Genomic DNA, 14,556 nt, shown 5'->3' with positions numbered 1-14,556 from the left:
TGGAGGAGGTGGGGGGCTGCCTGCGAGGGAGCGCGCGGGCAATCGCCTGTGGCTGCAGGGGAGGGAGCAGGAGATGCTGAGGTCCCCGGTAGGGCGGCTGGGAAGCAGGTGCAGGCGGGACCCGGATGGAACGGGGGTGTCTATGGCGAGCTTCTCAGCTCTGCCCCTGCAACCCCTCTGCCCCCTTCCAGGCAGTGCAGCGCTGGCCCTGTTTGCACAGGATGGGGGCTGGCCAGGAGCACAGTGTCACCCTGAGCTGAGTGGCTCTGGCGGGCATTGAGGAACCTTGCAGTAAGGGGCACCAGGAGCTGGGGAGGAGAGGTGACCTGCCTGGGAGACCCAGGGGAAGCAAGTCAGGTTCCTTTTCTCACCCCTCCTTGGGCCGCAGCATGGAGCTGGAGCTGCAGCTCAGCAGTGCAGCCCGAGGCCTGCCAGCAAAGGGAGCCAAAGAAGTGACACCAGCTGGGAAAAGCCAGCATCCCTGCTGTGCGGTGCTGCACTTACGGCAAAAGCGGGGTGAGGGTGGGATATCAGCTTCCCTCCATCCCAGTGCAACAGGCTGCAATTGCTGTGGAGAGAGCTCAGATATACAGAGCGCAGGGACTGGTGCATCTGGAAAACCGCCTCCCCCGCCTAATGTTAATAATTAATGTCTTCTGCTTCTCTATATGCACTGCGCATATGATCATTGAGCAGGCAATGGGCTGCAGACTCCATTCTTATCATAACTGATTCCCTGTTTCTCCAGTACACAGATTCCCTTAGAGGCCTCTGTCAGCCTCATATCCAGCATGTTTTCATCATTAGCTCTTTGGCTATCATTGAAACATGCTGGGCTTGATTCTGCTCCTAGAGCAGAGCTCTCAGGAGCAGGCCCTCTATTTCCTTCCTCTGTCTCCACAGAGTGACTCAGTCCCTCCGTAGTGCCAGTGCCTGCTCTGGGCAGATAGGATCTGATCACAGCCAGAATTCACAACTCCTCAGAGCATGATTTACTCCTCATTCTCTGCATGAAACAGCCAGAAAGGGAGTTTCCCGCAACCATTATCAGTCCCACCCTGACCCAGCTCACTGCCTCAGAGGGTTTGCATCACCACATTACCAGACAAGTGAAGAGGTTGGACTTGTTTGCGTCGGTTGTTCCTGACTTGGACACTGTTGCTTTGCAGCCCTCCTGATTTTGGCCCCTGGACCTGGTGGTTGTATCAGAAGTCCCTTGCCACCACTGGTAGTTAACCTGCTATGCGAGGAGGCTGGTTTGAGGGAGGGAGATGATTTACAGCTCGTGCACAGAAGTTTATTTGTGCAGATCTGATGCCAATGGTTCCATCTGATGTAAGTTAAATTAATTCTGAGGTTTCAGTTTAGCCTTTGTGATTATTTATCCACATCCAAAACCCACCCCAGAGTTCTACATGACTGTTTCTGTCCATAGCCTGGGGTCAGGATTAAAGAGCATTGGTAGGGGCCCAGGATTGGAAGAGCAGAGGGACTGCAGGTCAATACTATGGGGTCCCAGCAGAGTGTTTGTGAGGGGCTCATAATTAGAATAACAAGGCCACTGCAGATCTGGATTGAGGTACATTGGTAATGTACAGAAACCTCTTGCACTGCACCTATCAGTATTATGAGTGGCTTTAGCCAATAGTATCACTTCCTCAGATTCCTGTCCCACACCTTCCTTTTTGACCTCCCTGATATGCATACTCTCAGCTATGGGAGCTAGAGGCCAGGGCCAGGGAATCAGGCCAGATCTCCGCTATAGTACGTCTCTTTTTCTAAATTGGCACCAATCACTAACGTGAGATTTAAGGCCAGATTCTGCCACTCTTATTCACAATGAGTATTCCCTTAGTCTGAGTAGTCCCTTTGATTTTAAATAGAGCTAATTGAAGACTAAGATACTACTCAGTGGGAATAAAAGAGGCATAATCTGGCAAATAATAAATAACACAGCAAACATGCACCCCTCTGCTGTTTCACTCTTTACTGTTTCCATGGCAAAGAGTATCTTAATCCTTAGAATTAAGCAACATCGCCCCCTGCATGTAAAGTACATTGAAGCATCCTGGCGTTTTATCATAGGGCCCCACTGCCTGTTGAGTATCAGTTTTACTCAAATTAACTTAATGTAAACCAGCCCTGCAAGTTCCAACCTGGTCCCCTCTGCTCTTGGCCATAAATGCCTGGCCTGGGGAGAAAGGAGAGAGGCAGAGATGGAATCGCGCTACACAGCAATCCATCAGGAATGGACACCACTGGCAAACGGACACAAGGGATCAACAGCATGTAGCCCTGCCCAGGTTGACTCTTATTTCTCTCTGACAGGTACCTGAAGGGCCTGGCTCTTTTCTTTACACTGGCATCACTTGTGGGCCCAATCAATTCTCCTTGAAATGAACGGTCTCTCTCCAGGTCATCATAGGAACTAGTGCCCAAAATTACTGAGATGACATCATAGTCACAGGTCAGCTGCAAGACCCCATTGCAAACCTAGGGGGGGAAATGGCTCTTCCATCATCATGGCACAAAGTTCAGTTCCTGCCAGAGCCCCTGAGGCAAACTGGTAATCTGAGCACTCTGATAGTCAGAATAAAATGCAACGTGACTTGTTCCTCCTGCATTTCCTGCTCAGGTTTCTTTCTTCTATTATAGGTCTGCAGAAAACAGGGGGTTACTCAGGTCCCTGACCACTGGAACGGGGTGGGACGATTACGGAATAAGTCAGCTGCCAAGTGAAAGGTGAACAAGCCCCACCCAGGCACTGAATCATAAAACAATGAAAATAGAGCTTATTCTTTGTAAGCACCATGCGTAAGAGGCTGTACGTGAGATGTGGCTTGATTTGTTCAGTAAGTTGCAGGAGTATAGGAGGAAATTGGCTTTTTGCCATGGACAGGGCAGGGTTTCTTTCCTAACAAATTACAGCTGAGCCAGAGTGCAGCCCATCCAGGCTGAAATGCCACCTCTGGTGCCTGCAATCTTGCAGTTCCCTTAAAAGGGAGATTTTGGTCCAGGATAAATGAGAGCCTAAAAAGCTCCCATCTATTGAAGGAACATGGCTGCTGTGAAGTGAACTTGTCTCACATGGAGCTAGGAAGCTTGGAGGAGAAGCACAGAGACAATGGCAGGGCTGGAGATGGTGGATGATTCCAGGTCCGTTAACGCTGCTTCTGAGGCAATGTCAGTGATGTGATGGGAGGTTATACAATGGGGTAAATTAGGCTGTCTCCCATTTATGCTACTTCATTAGATGGATGCACCCCCCTGCTCTGTTCAAACCCCAATGCAAGTCACCTGCTAAAGTTTCAGAGCAGGTAGCTCCTGTTTTGGGGCAGGTGATGATCACTGCACAAATACATCACTGACATAGTTAGTGTTTGCCAGAACTGAGGAGAAAGTTCATAGCAGGAAGGAGCATCTTTACTGTCTCCCCACTCTCTCCTGCTGGCAGCACAACATGCCTAGAGCATAAATGTTTTGAAACCTGGGGACTCAGCTAACAGAAAGTCGTTGAACTGGGCATCTCAACTGCCCCTGAAATGCTGTCCCATGCATCTCCTCCAAGGAGCCACCTCACACTCCACAGTTAACATCTGCCCCCGATGGGTGTGAAGTGGAGAAAGGGAAATGTTTTTACCTTTGTGAGAACTTTGTTTTCTATTAGTCTGACCAGCTGCTTAATTTGGGGTCCAAACAATGAGGAATACGGCCACCAGAGCAAAAGACACTTTGACTTGCCAGTAGAGCTCTGCGGAGAACAGAAATTCCATTTCACAGAGGATTTTGAGATTTCTAATTTTTTTTTGTTCTGAACAAACTCTGAAGTCCTCTGCAAAAGAAAATCCCAAAACAGTTTCATTTCAGATCGATCAAAATGTTTTGTTTTGATTTTGATTTTATTTTAATAGTATGACAATAATTCTAATATAGAATTATATAAAACAAATTAAAAAAATAAAAATAAAAGTTTTTTTCAAAAAGAAAAATCAAAATGTTTCATTCTGAAAATGTTGAAGTGGGGTTGTGGAAGCAGAAGAGTAAGATCTAGGGGTAGATGTCTTTAGACCCTTTAAGGATTGAGCAAAAAGAAACCCTAACCCTAACCACGGGAGAGTTGTAGGAGATGCTGTTCTCGCCTTTGCTTTTAGTTGATAAGAATGGAATGATGACTTAAGCAGAAACTTTGAGATAAGGTAGTGTCTGGAGGGAGTTTGTATAAACAAAGGATAACCGTTAGCTGTTGATGTATGTAACGGAAAAGTATAAATACTTGTCTTTTACTGCTTGTAGGGGGAAGATCTGCCTGAAGTCAGGAGACCCCCTGTCCGACTGCAGTCTTCCCTTGCAATTGCTCGTAATAAACTGTCTCTGACTTGTTGCTAACAAACGCAGAGTGAGGACTTGTTTTCTTCTACGGGGTATTTCAACACTGTCTGAATTATTTCCCTCTCCCCTCATTTTATTTTCCTAAATGAAATTTCAGCAAAATCAATACAATTTCATGAAGCATTTCATTTTTGATGGAATTGCATTTTCAGCTGGAAAATTGCTCCAGCCAGGTTCTTCTGACCTGATCTACTTGTCAGGTTTTCCTCACCATCACCTCAAACCAGAGGCCATTCTGTCTGGTCTAACTGTGCTCTTAAGTCACTTGGATATGTCTGAAAATGTCCCCCACTCCCAATGATAAGTCTTCCTTACTGCTGGATTTCCCATCTTGTGTGTGTCTTTTATGCCGTAAGTTGCTTGGGGCAGGGACTGTCTTTATATTAGGGTGTTGGTACAGTGCTAAGCCCACTGTTGGTGTTAAACAAATAAATCAAGGCTAATGACTAGCCAGAGACCTGACATTCAGGAGCTTTTATTCCCCACCCCCCTCCATTTTCACATCAGCATGAAAATTCAGTTCACATTTTAAAGTGTGAGTTCAGCACCAAGTGCCCCAGGATGGGTGTAATCTTTGCTCTGGGTGAATGGCCCACAGGGGTAAGAAATGAGTTCTGTGTCCATGGCCCCTTCACACCTGAGCCTCCCCTCTGCTGAGAGCACCAGCCCATGCCATAGGGGAGGATGGATTTTGTGATGTAAGCAGCTGCACAGAGCCACCTTTCACACAGGGGTCATCACCAACCACTAGATGGCAGTGACTTCCCAGGGCTAGCGTGGAACTGATGTGCTATCCAAAAAGGGCTCTTGCTGCCTTCCTCAATCCCTGAGCCACCTAGTCCATCTCAGTTAACACATTATTACTGTAGAGGCCTTTATCATGGACCAGGATCCCATTGTTCCAGGTGCTGTACAAACACAGAACAAAGAGAGGTTTCAGAGTAGCAGCCGTGTTAGTCTGTATCTGCAAAAAGAACAGGAGTACTTGTGGCACCTTAGAGACTAACAAATGTATTTGAGCATAAGCTTTCGTGGGCTACAGCCCACTTCATTGGATGCATAGAATGGAACATATAGTAAGGAGATATATATACACATACAGAGAACATGAAAAGGTGGGAGTTGCCCTACCAACTCTAAGAGACTAATTAAGAGAAAAAACTTTTACAGTGATAATCAAGATAGCCCATTACAGACAGCTTGACAAGAAGGTGTGAGGATACTTAACATGGGGAAATAGATTCAATGTGTATAATGGCTCAGCCATTCCTAGTCTCTATTCAAACCCAAATTGATGGTATCTAGTTTGCATGTCAGTTCAAGTTCAGCTGTTTCTCCTTGGAGTCTGTTTTTGAAGCTTTTCTGTTGCAAAATTGCCACCTTTAAGTCTGTTACTGAGTGACCAGAGAGGTTGAAGTGTTCTCCTACTGGGTACACTAGTCCCTTCATTTTAAACATTCAGCCAAGCTTGTTGGATTGCAATCGAATCCACAGCCTTCCTGTGTACCCTACCCATTGCCCTTTGTTTCCTTCAAAGAGCTGAAACGCAGAGAGATGGTCTGTGAGCGCAGCCGCTGGTGGTCTATCAAGTCCACTATCCTGCCTCTATACTCGATGCCCTTGACCAACTCCGCAATGCTGCATATTGGAGGACTGATAAGGATTTCCCCCTACCCTTTGCCGACTGATCTCCCTACACCTTGAAGCATGACAGTTCATCACCGCTGTGCCTTTGTACATATCTGCTTTACAGTGCTCTGCCCACACCACTTTCAAGAACAGTCAGACACCAGATATGGTCCCCTGGACACTATCATAATTACTAAGGATAGGAAACTCACAGCCACATTCCCAAATGTCATGGATGGTAGGGGACCCCTTGATTCCTTCATAACCCTCTTCATCAGCAAGTTCCACTCAGTTGTGGAGTTTGCATTGTGAGCAGTTTGCCCCTCCCTTGCCCCAGCTATTGTTAAGAGCAGCAGAAAATGCTCCACAAATTCCCGAAGTGGTTGATCCAGAAATCCCATGAACAAAGCAGGAACTTTGATCCCTTCTTGACTGCCCATCTACCGAGCAGGACAGTGCCCCATGACCTGTGGTGCAGGGATCCAGTGCCAACACCTCCAAGCTTTACGTAGCATGGATGTTAGCAAGGCAGCTTTCACAGATAAACAAATCAGCAGCTCTGATCTCATCTTGAAAGGACATATCTAAAGCAGATACGGGTCCCCCTGCACCCCAAACCCACAGAATTCAGCCTTTGTGTCACAGCGCCTGTCTCTTCCATGCTTCACTGATGAATCAGACACTGTGACCCCACTGAAAGAAGAGAGGAGGCAGAGGGAGTTAGGAGAAAAGAGTGAGAGCTTCAAACGGAGCAGCATTGCCAGATGCATACACAGGTACATGTGCATCACACACACACACACACACACACACGTAAAGCACTTTTGAATACAGCAGTGTTTTACACACAGAGACATGCTACTAATATGCTGACATGGATGCAGATGCACTGCTGGATATATATACCCATTTTAAAACACATGCATATACACATATAGGTCAATACACACACCCATGTACACATACAACAGTGCCTTCAACCCAGCAACATTGCAGACACACATACACAGGTCCACCATCCCCAGGAGTAACAGGGACAGTAGCAATCTTTGTTCACCTAGCCATCATGGTATTAAAAGGAGACACTACCACTCTCCTGGTACTGAATATTTGATCACTGACTGTGTTTCCAGCCCCATTGGGGCAGCTCCACTCTCTCGGAGATCAATCTACTGAAAGGCATGTGCAGTTTCAGCTTTCCTGCCCTGTGTTCTCTCTCTTTGGCAGGTTTCCCTCCTTCCCCTCATGTTCTTTGCATCCCAGGCTTGATTTCACCTGCCTGCTTTCTGGGCACTGATTTGAGATTTGTAGAAACTGGAAATGGAGAAGGCCTATTCTCTCTAGTCTCTCCTGGGGCGGGGGAAGGTGCAAGATTGTTCTCTGCCAGTAGATTTGATAGTCCATTGTTAAATGCCCCAAATGATGAGATTCACAGCCTTTGCTCTGGTAGCTGCTCTAATGCAGTGGTTCTCAACCAGGGGCCCGGGGTCCCTTGGGGGATCACGAGCAGGCTTCAGGGGGGTCACCAAGCAGGGCCAGCATTAGACTCACTGTGGCCCATGTCAGAAAGATGAAGCTCCTCCGCTTGGGGCTGAAGGCCAGGGCCCTGAGCCCTGCCACCTGGGGCTGCAGCCAAAGCCTGAGCAACGTACAGACTAGGGACCAAGTGGCTAGGCAGCAGTTCTGCAGAAAAGGACCTAGGGGTTACAGTGGACGAGAAGCTGGATATGAGTCGACAGTGTGCCCTTGTTGCCAAGAAGGCTAACAGCATTTTGGCTGTATAGGTAGGGTCATTGCCAGCAGATCGAGGGACATGATCATTCCCCTCTATTCGACATTGGTGAGGCCTCATCTGGAGTACTGTGTCCAGTTTTGGGCCCCACACTACAAGAAGGATGTGGAAAAATTGGAAAGAGTCCAACGGAGGGCAACAAAAATGATTAGGGGGCTGGAGCACATGACTTATGAGGAGAGGCTGAGGGAACTGGGATTGTTTAGTCTGCAGAAGAGTGAGTGGGGATTTGATAGCTGCTTTCAACTACCTGAAAGGGGGTTCCAAAGAGGCTGGATATAGACTGTTCTCAGTGGTACCAGATGACAGAACAAGGAGTAATGGTCTCAAATTGCAGTGGAGGAGATTTAGGTTGGATATTAGGAAAAACTTTTTCCCTAGGAGGGTGGTGAAGCACTGGAATGGGTTACCTAGGGAGGTGGTGGAATCTCCTTCCTTAGAGGTTTTTAAGATCAGGCTTGACAAAGCCCTGGCTGGGATGATTTAGTTGGGGATTGGTCCTGCTTTGAGCAGGGGGTTGGACTAGATGACCTCCTGAGGTCCCTTCCAACCCTGATATTCTATGAATGTAGCTTCACAGGGGCTGAGAACTGCTGCTCTAATCATTTCCCTTGTCAGGAAGTTTGCCTCTTATATTCAGAATACACTCTCCTTTTCTGAATTTCATCCCACCCATCTCAGGTGCACGCCCTGTGTATGACTGAATCATCCCACTCTTGCTGTTTGTTTAGCTCTTCTTACCTCCCAGAAATCAGCCCCTCCAGTCCCTGAATGCCCTTCTATCAAGTATTGAGCGGCCCAGAACTGGACATGATATTCCACGTGTGCTCACACGGGAGCTGTGGATAGAGGTCTGTAGGACAGTTCCTCACCAGTCTCTACTGGATTTGGAGCTCCCTGTGTCCGATCCATACTCACTCCAGGTAGCTGGTGCTGGTTAAGGTCAGCCAGTCACAACATCACAGCTAGAGTCATCGACACTCTATATCAGTAATACTCAGACTGCAGCTCACGAGAGCAAGTGGCTCTTTAATGCGTCTCCTGAGGCTCTTTGCAGCACATGATATTAAAATACTCTGTTATTAACCAGTCAGAATGCTTCTACTATGTTATTAACCAATTAAGTTATCAACTTGCACTAAGTTATTAACTTATTTGTGTGTGTGTGTACACACACACACACACACACTATTTCCCATCATACTGTTTAAATATGAATAGTACTATAGTAAATGAAGCAATGAATTCACACTATTGTGGCTCTTCTGGGTAATTTAGCTCCTGAACAACTGAGGTCTGAGTATCACTGCTCTATAAACACAAAGAAATCAGGCCAGGAGCTCTGTAAGCTCAGAATGCCCCAGTCTGGTGGAAGTAGGCCTATAAGTCACAATACTCAGGTCTGTGAACTTGCCTCTCACTTTAGACTCACTCTACGCTGGTGGCCCTAGTCACCAGCTGAGGAGAGACAATCAGACACACCCAGGTTAGTTTCTGCTCCTTTCTTCAGAGCCCTCTTTATATCACCTTCAGAAAGAAAGGGGGGGGGGGGAAAGGTGTGCAAAAAACCCAACAACACAAACATCACCCTGGTCAGCAGTCAGACTGGGGTCCTCTGAGTTTCAGTAGCTACCAGGAATTATCCTTTTCAACCCCTGGGGGCTCCTTAGGGCCAGCCAGCTCTGGTTACTAAAGAAAACATCTCAGTCCTGACTACCCCCTTCTTTATGGGTTGAGTTCTCCTTTATATTGTCTGGCTGAGAGTGTGGGGCAATCATGAAATGCTGATCAGCTGTGTCAACTGAGTCCCAGCACTTGCCTGCTGGGCTTCTCTCTGGGACAGGGTTGGTACTCTTTGTCCCCCTTCCCCTGGACTATTAAAGGGGCAGATTGCCCTGTTATACCCACTTTTACTTCCCTTCCCTCAAACCTATTCATTTTTATTATGAATTATTAGTATCAGAAATGCCGGCTCAGGAGAGAGGTCACCAGAAACATTCTGTATGTAATAAATCCAAAGCCAGTTCCTTTCATGTTTCCCCACCTTTTCTCACCATGAGGACAGCTCTCCACCCCTACAGCAATACCCAGAGCCCCAGGTATTGTGCCAGGAATCATGAGAGCTCCTGGTAGTTATTTATTTATTCTTAATAATAATTAAATTTGCACGGCTACAGTCCCTTTCATCTCAGGATCTCAGCAGCTTTATAAACATTAATTAACAAAGCCCCACAGCCTCAGGACTATTCTCATTTATGGATGAGGAAATTAAGGCACAGACTGACTTTCTCAAGGTCACCCAGTGAGCTGATGGCAGATTGGGAGTGCCAGTCCCCTGCCCTGAACTTTTGCCGTGCTGCTCCACTTTTTGGTTTCCAATGTTAAATTGGAAACTGTCCTATCTGGGGGAGTTAGAACCCCTCACTATTGATGTTACACCCTTCTCTTTATTCCTCCCCCGGTGTGCCTTACCCCCCACCCCATCTGCAACTCCCCAGCACACCCTGTCACCCTCAATATTGACATGTGGTTTCTGGTGTCACAGATAAATGAGGTCACAGCCTCTGTCTGAATTGACATCAACCCAAGACCTCAGACCCTAGGGAGGACCAGTGGCATTTCAGAGAGAGGGAGCTCCCAGGTACCTCTCAGATATCTTGCCTGTCTGCCACAGAACCTCCCATCAAAACCCTTACAGAACTATCCCTGAATGACAATGAAGGCCCCAGGGAAGAAGAAAGCCCTCGTTCACCAGGTACAGTCAGTCCTTCTTCAGACCCTGTGATGAGTTGTAGTGATCCTCTTCCCTGAACCTCTTTGAAACTGGCAAAGGGAATGAATAGGTGGGGTGGGGGAAGAGAGAATTTGCCCTTAGACTGGAAGGATGTAGACTGTAAGGCCTTTGGGGCTGGGACCCGGTTTTCCTACGTGTTCTGTATAATGCTGAGCACCTTGGTGGGGCTCAACCACTAAAGCAATAACAAACACATGCAGTAGGGAAAGTCCCAGCACGGCCATGAATTTAAAGAAGTCTAACGTGATGCTGCACACATACTAGGGTTATCCAGCAGTGGCCTTTTAAATGTTGCACTGACTCATAGGCTCAGAGACATTAGAGATAAGAAAAAGACTGATCAGGTCCCATCTAGACACTGGTTCCCCAGAGGACAGGGCAGGATTGTCCCCTACAATGCATTTGCTAGTGCTTTGTCCACTCTAGTATTAAATCTATTGCCTCAAGTGTGCCTGGTCTTTTCCTTTCACAGACTGAAGATGTGAAGACTGGAGCATGTCAGCTGAGCGACATGGAACAAGAGAAGAACCATCTAAAGACAGTAAGAAGCCACCCTGTTTTTTTACATGTACCAGCCCCTGGTAGATAGGTGTCACCCTCATTACGAGGCAATAGGCACTGTAAAACTGGACGGTAGTGTGGGGTCTGTGCATGTCAGGAGCCTTGTTCCCTACCTCTCTGCAGGCTGAGCTGCAGCGCATGGACTCTTCCCATAGTTGTGTATCTGTTCGTCTCGAATGCTCCTTGGTTCTTGGCTGGAATTTAAAGGGAGGGCAAGGGTGTGCATGTCAACATCTCAGTGTCTCTTTCTTCTATGGGCCAAGGGCCCAGAAGGGATGCACAACTGGGGATCTGTCTGACACGCTGGCCCAAGGGGCTGGAAAGGATGTGACTGGCCTGTAGCTTCTGCTTCCTTCTCTGGCTGTGACAACCTCATGAGATCGGAGCAGGCAATAAAGTATTTCAGCCTTTCATTCCCATTGTACCCAATCTGGCAGATACTCAAGAAGCTGTCACTGCTGAAGCTGCTGAAGAACGCTGATCACAGGATCCTCCGGCTACGTGCATTAGCTATCAACTACTGGAAGTCACTGGCATTCCAGAAGCCTCCCAACCTCGCTGCTGTCCCCTCTGGGTGAGTCCCTGTATAACGGAATCCCTGGCTTTTTGCTTCCCTGTGACTGTCTAATGGGCACAATGCATGAACCTGAGGATGGTTACGTGATGGTGAGCTTTGTGTGAGTACATTGTGGGATGGGGAGTTTTTTCAGGCTGTGTCAGGAAGTGTGACTGGGGGAACGGGGGGAAGAAGGGGAAGTGAAAGGTGGCAGATGGTGAAATTAGCTCATTTGGAATATTTTAGGCCACCTCTCAGCCATGATTCCATGGGGCCGCAGACAGTCTGATTTCTGCTTCCGAATGCCTGATTTAAAAAGGGGGAAATGGTGTCATGCCCAGATTTCTCCAAGAAGCTAGTGCCGGAGGGCTGGAGCGATCAGGGAAAGTACTAGAGGAGACATGACCTACAGTAAGTGGAATAGAGGGATTTCAAATCAAAGAAGGCAGTTTTGAGCTGTACCCTGTAATGACCCCGGGGCAAGAGAGCTGTCTGGGGATGGGAGAGATGCGCTTGTACTTTGTATGCTTGGCAAGGACAGCAGCAGCAGTCCACTCTGCATAGGCTGGTTGGAGTCTGGAGAGCTGGGCGGTGGAAAAGGGAGGTACAATTGTTGAAGCAGAATGAAATGACAGTCGGGAAGAGGCTGGGAGTCAGACTGTCCCGAGTTCTAATCCTGGCTCTGTCACTTACTCAGGGGGTGGCCTTGGGCTATTTCCCCTTCTAAATCAGGCATTCAGAAACAGAATGAGCTGGACAAACTGGAGAAATGGTCTGAAGTAAATCGGATGAAATTCAATAGGGACAAATGCAAAGTACTCCACGTAGGAAGAAACAATCAGTATACAAAATGGGAAGTGACTGCCTAGGAAGGAGTACTGTGTAAAGGGATCTAGGGATAGTGGATCACAAGCTAAATATGAGTCAACAGTGTAACAGTGTTTCAAAAAAAGCAAATTTCATTCTGGGATGTATTAGCAGCAGTATTGTAAGCAAGACCCCAAAAGTAATTCTTCTGCTCTACTTCACGCTGATTAGGCCTCAACTGGAGTATTGTGTCCAGTTCTGGGCGCCACATGTCAGGAAAGATGTGGAAAAATTGGAAAAAGTCCAGAGAAGAGCAACAAAAATGATTAAAGGTCTAGAAAACATGACCTATGAGGGAAGATTGCAAAAACTGTGTCTGTTTAGTCTGGAGAAGAGAAGACTGAGAGGGGACATGATAACAGTTTTCAAGTACATAAAAGGTTGTTACAAGGAGGAGGGAGAAAAATTGTTCTCCTTAACCTCTGAGGATAGGACAAGAAGCAACGAGCTTAAATTGCAGCAAGAGTGGTGTAGGTTGGACATTAGGAAAAACTTCCTGTCAGGGTGGTTAAACACTGGAATAATTTGCCAAGGGAGGCTGTGGAATCTCCAGCATTGGAGATTTATAAGAGCAGGTTAGACAAACACCTTTCAGGGATGGTCTAAATCAGTGGTTCTCAACCAGGTATCCAGGGTCCCCTGGGGGGCTGCGAGCAGGTTTCAGGGGGTCCATCAAGCAGGGCCAGCATCAGACTCCCTGGGGCCCAGGGCAGAAAGCAGAAGTCCCACTGCATGGGGCTAAAGCCCGAGGCCCTGAGCCCCACCAACTGGGGCTGAAGCCGAAGCCTGAGCATCTTAGCTTCATGGGGCTTTCTGTGGTCTGGGGCCCCAAGCAATTTCTGTTTGCTGCTGCCTAACACTGGCTCTGGCTTTTATATGCAGAAAATCAGTAGTTGTGCAACAGGGGGGCCATGGAGGTTTTATAGCATGCTGGACAGACCTCAAAAAGAAAAAGGTTGAGAACCCCTGGTCTAGATAATACTTAGTCCATGAGTGCAGGGAACTGGACTAGATGATCTCTCGAGGTCCCTTCCAGTCCTACCATTCAATTTTCTAGGCATTTCACCTCTCTGTCTCAGTATCTCTGTCTGAGAAAGGAGGATAATATGAGTTCCCTCCCGGCCTCATGGGGTGCGGTGAGCCAGATTAATTAGTTAATTTCTGTCCAGTGCTCTGAACACAGAAAGCATGATGAAAATACCACGTATTTGAAATAATGGAAGTACGTGAGGGCAGTCACAGCCCGGATCACTGTGATCATCTCTAAAACATTTTCCTTTCACTCATGTCATTGTTCCCACCTCAACCCTTTGTCCAGGCACTTGAGAGGCAACATACCAAAGTAGCCAGGTCCCTCACTACAGTCACCTAGCGGGACCACATCCTTCTTTCTTCGCAGTAGCTCCTTTTCAATGCTTGCATCCTGCCCTCTGTCTCTGAGCCACTCAGACGGTTCCTCCTCTTCCTTTTTGTATTGGGGAAGGGAGTGTCTCTTGTGTGAATGGCCCCTGCATGTTTCCTTTTGGCTTCTCTCACTCCTGTGCCTAATTGCCAGAATGATCCTTACCATTCCCTGTGGGCTGCACGCTCAGTCAAAAGGGTTGTCTCTGTGGCCAGTTCCAGGAGAGCTGGGTTAAGAGGACTGTTTTACAAGCTGTTTTGGAATCTGCAGGTGGCTGGAATGGAAAACAATCATGTTTCATTTTGGATTTTGTTTTAGGACAAGTGTCTCCTCCAAGGACCCAGACACGCCTCAAGAAGATTCTGGTGCTAGTACTGTCACCGATGCTGAGGACATGGATACAGATGCTGCAGCTGTGCAGAGTAACCTTGAGCTGCCCTTGGAAACCCAGCCTCCTGATCTGCATCAGAAGTGCTGCTTTGAAGGCCTGCCCAAGCGGCTCCATGTACCAGCTCCCAAAGTGCTCTGTAGACCAGCGACCCAGCGATGGATTAAACCCTGCTGCA

At 47.6% G+C, this 14,556-nt stretch overlaps 1 long non-coding RNA gene across 1 annotated transcript; it reads left to right on the top strand.

The window, feature by feature from the left end:
- The first annotated feature begins 1,380 nt into the window (after positions 1-1,380).
- LOC117885959 lies at positions 1,381-4,361 on the top strand. Its single transcript, XR_004647874.1, has 3 exons — positions 1,381-2,467; positions 2,656-2,742; positions 4,294-4,361. It is a non-coding gene; the product is annotated as an uncharacterized LOC117885959 (long non-coding RNA).
- Positions 4,362-14,556: the final 10,195 nt, after the last annotated feature.

This window comes from Trachemys scripta, chromosome 12 (genome assembly GCF_013100865.1).
Source record: "Trachemys scripta elegans isolate TJP31775 chromosome 12, CAS_Tse_1.0, whole genome shotgun sequence".
Taxonomy (NCBI): Eukaryota; Metazoa; Chordata; order Testudines; family Emydidae; genus Trachemys; species Trachemys scripta.
The sequence above is the reverse complement of the archived record's forward strand: the minus strand, read 5'-3'. Positions and strand labels throughout refer to the sequence as shown.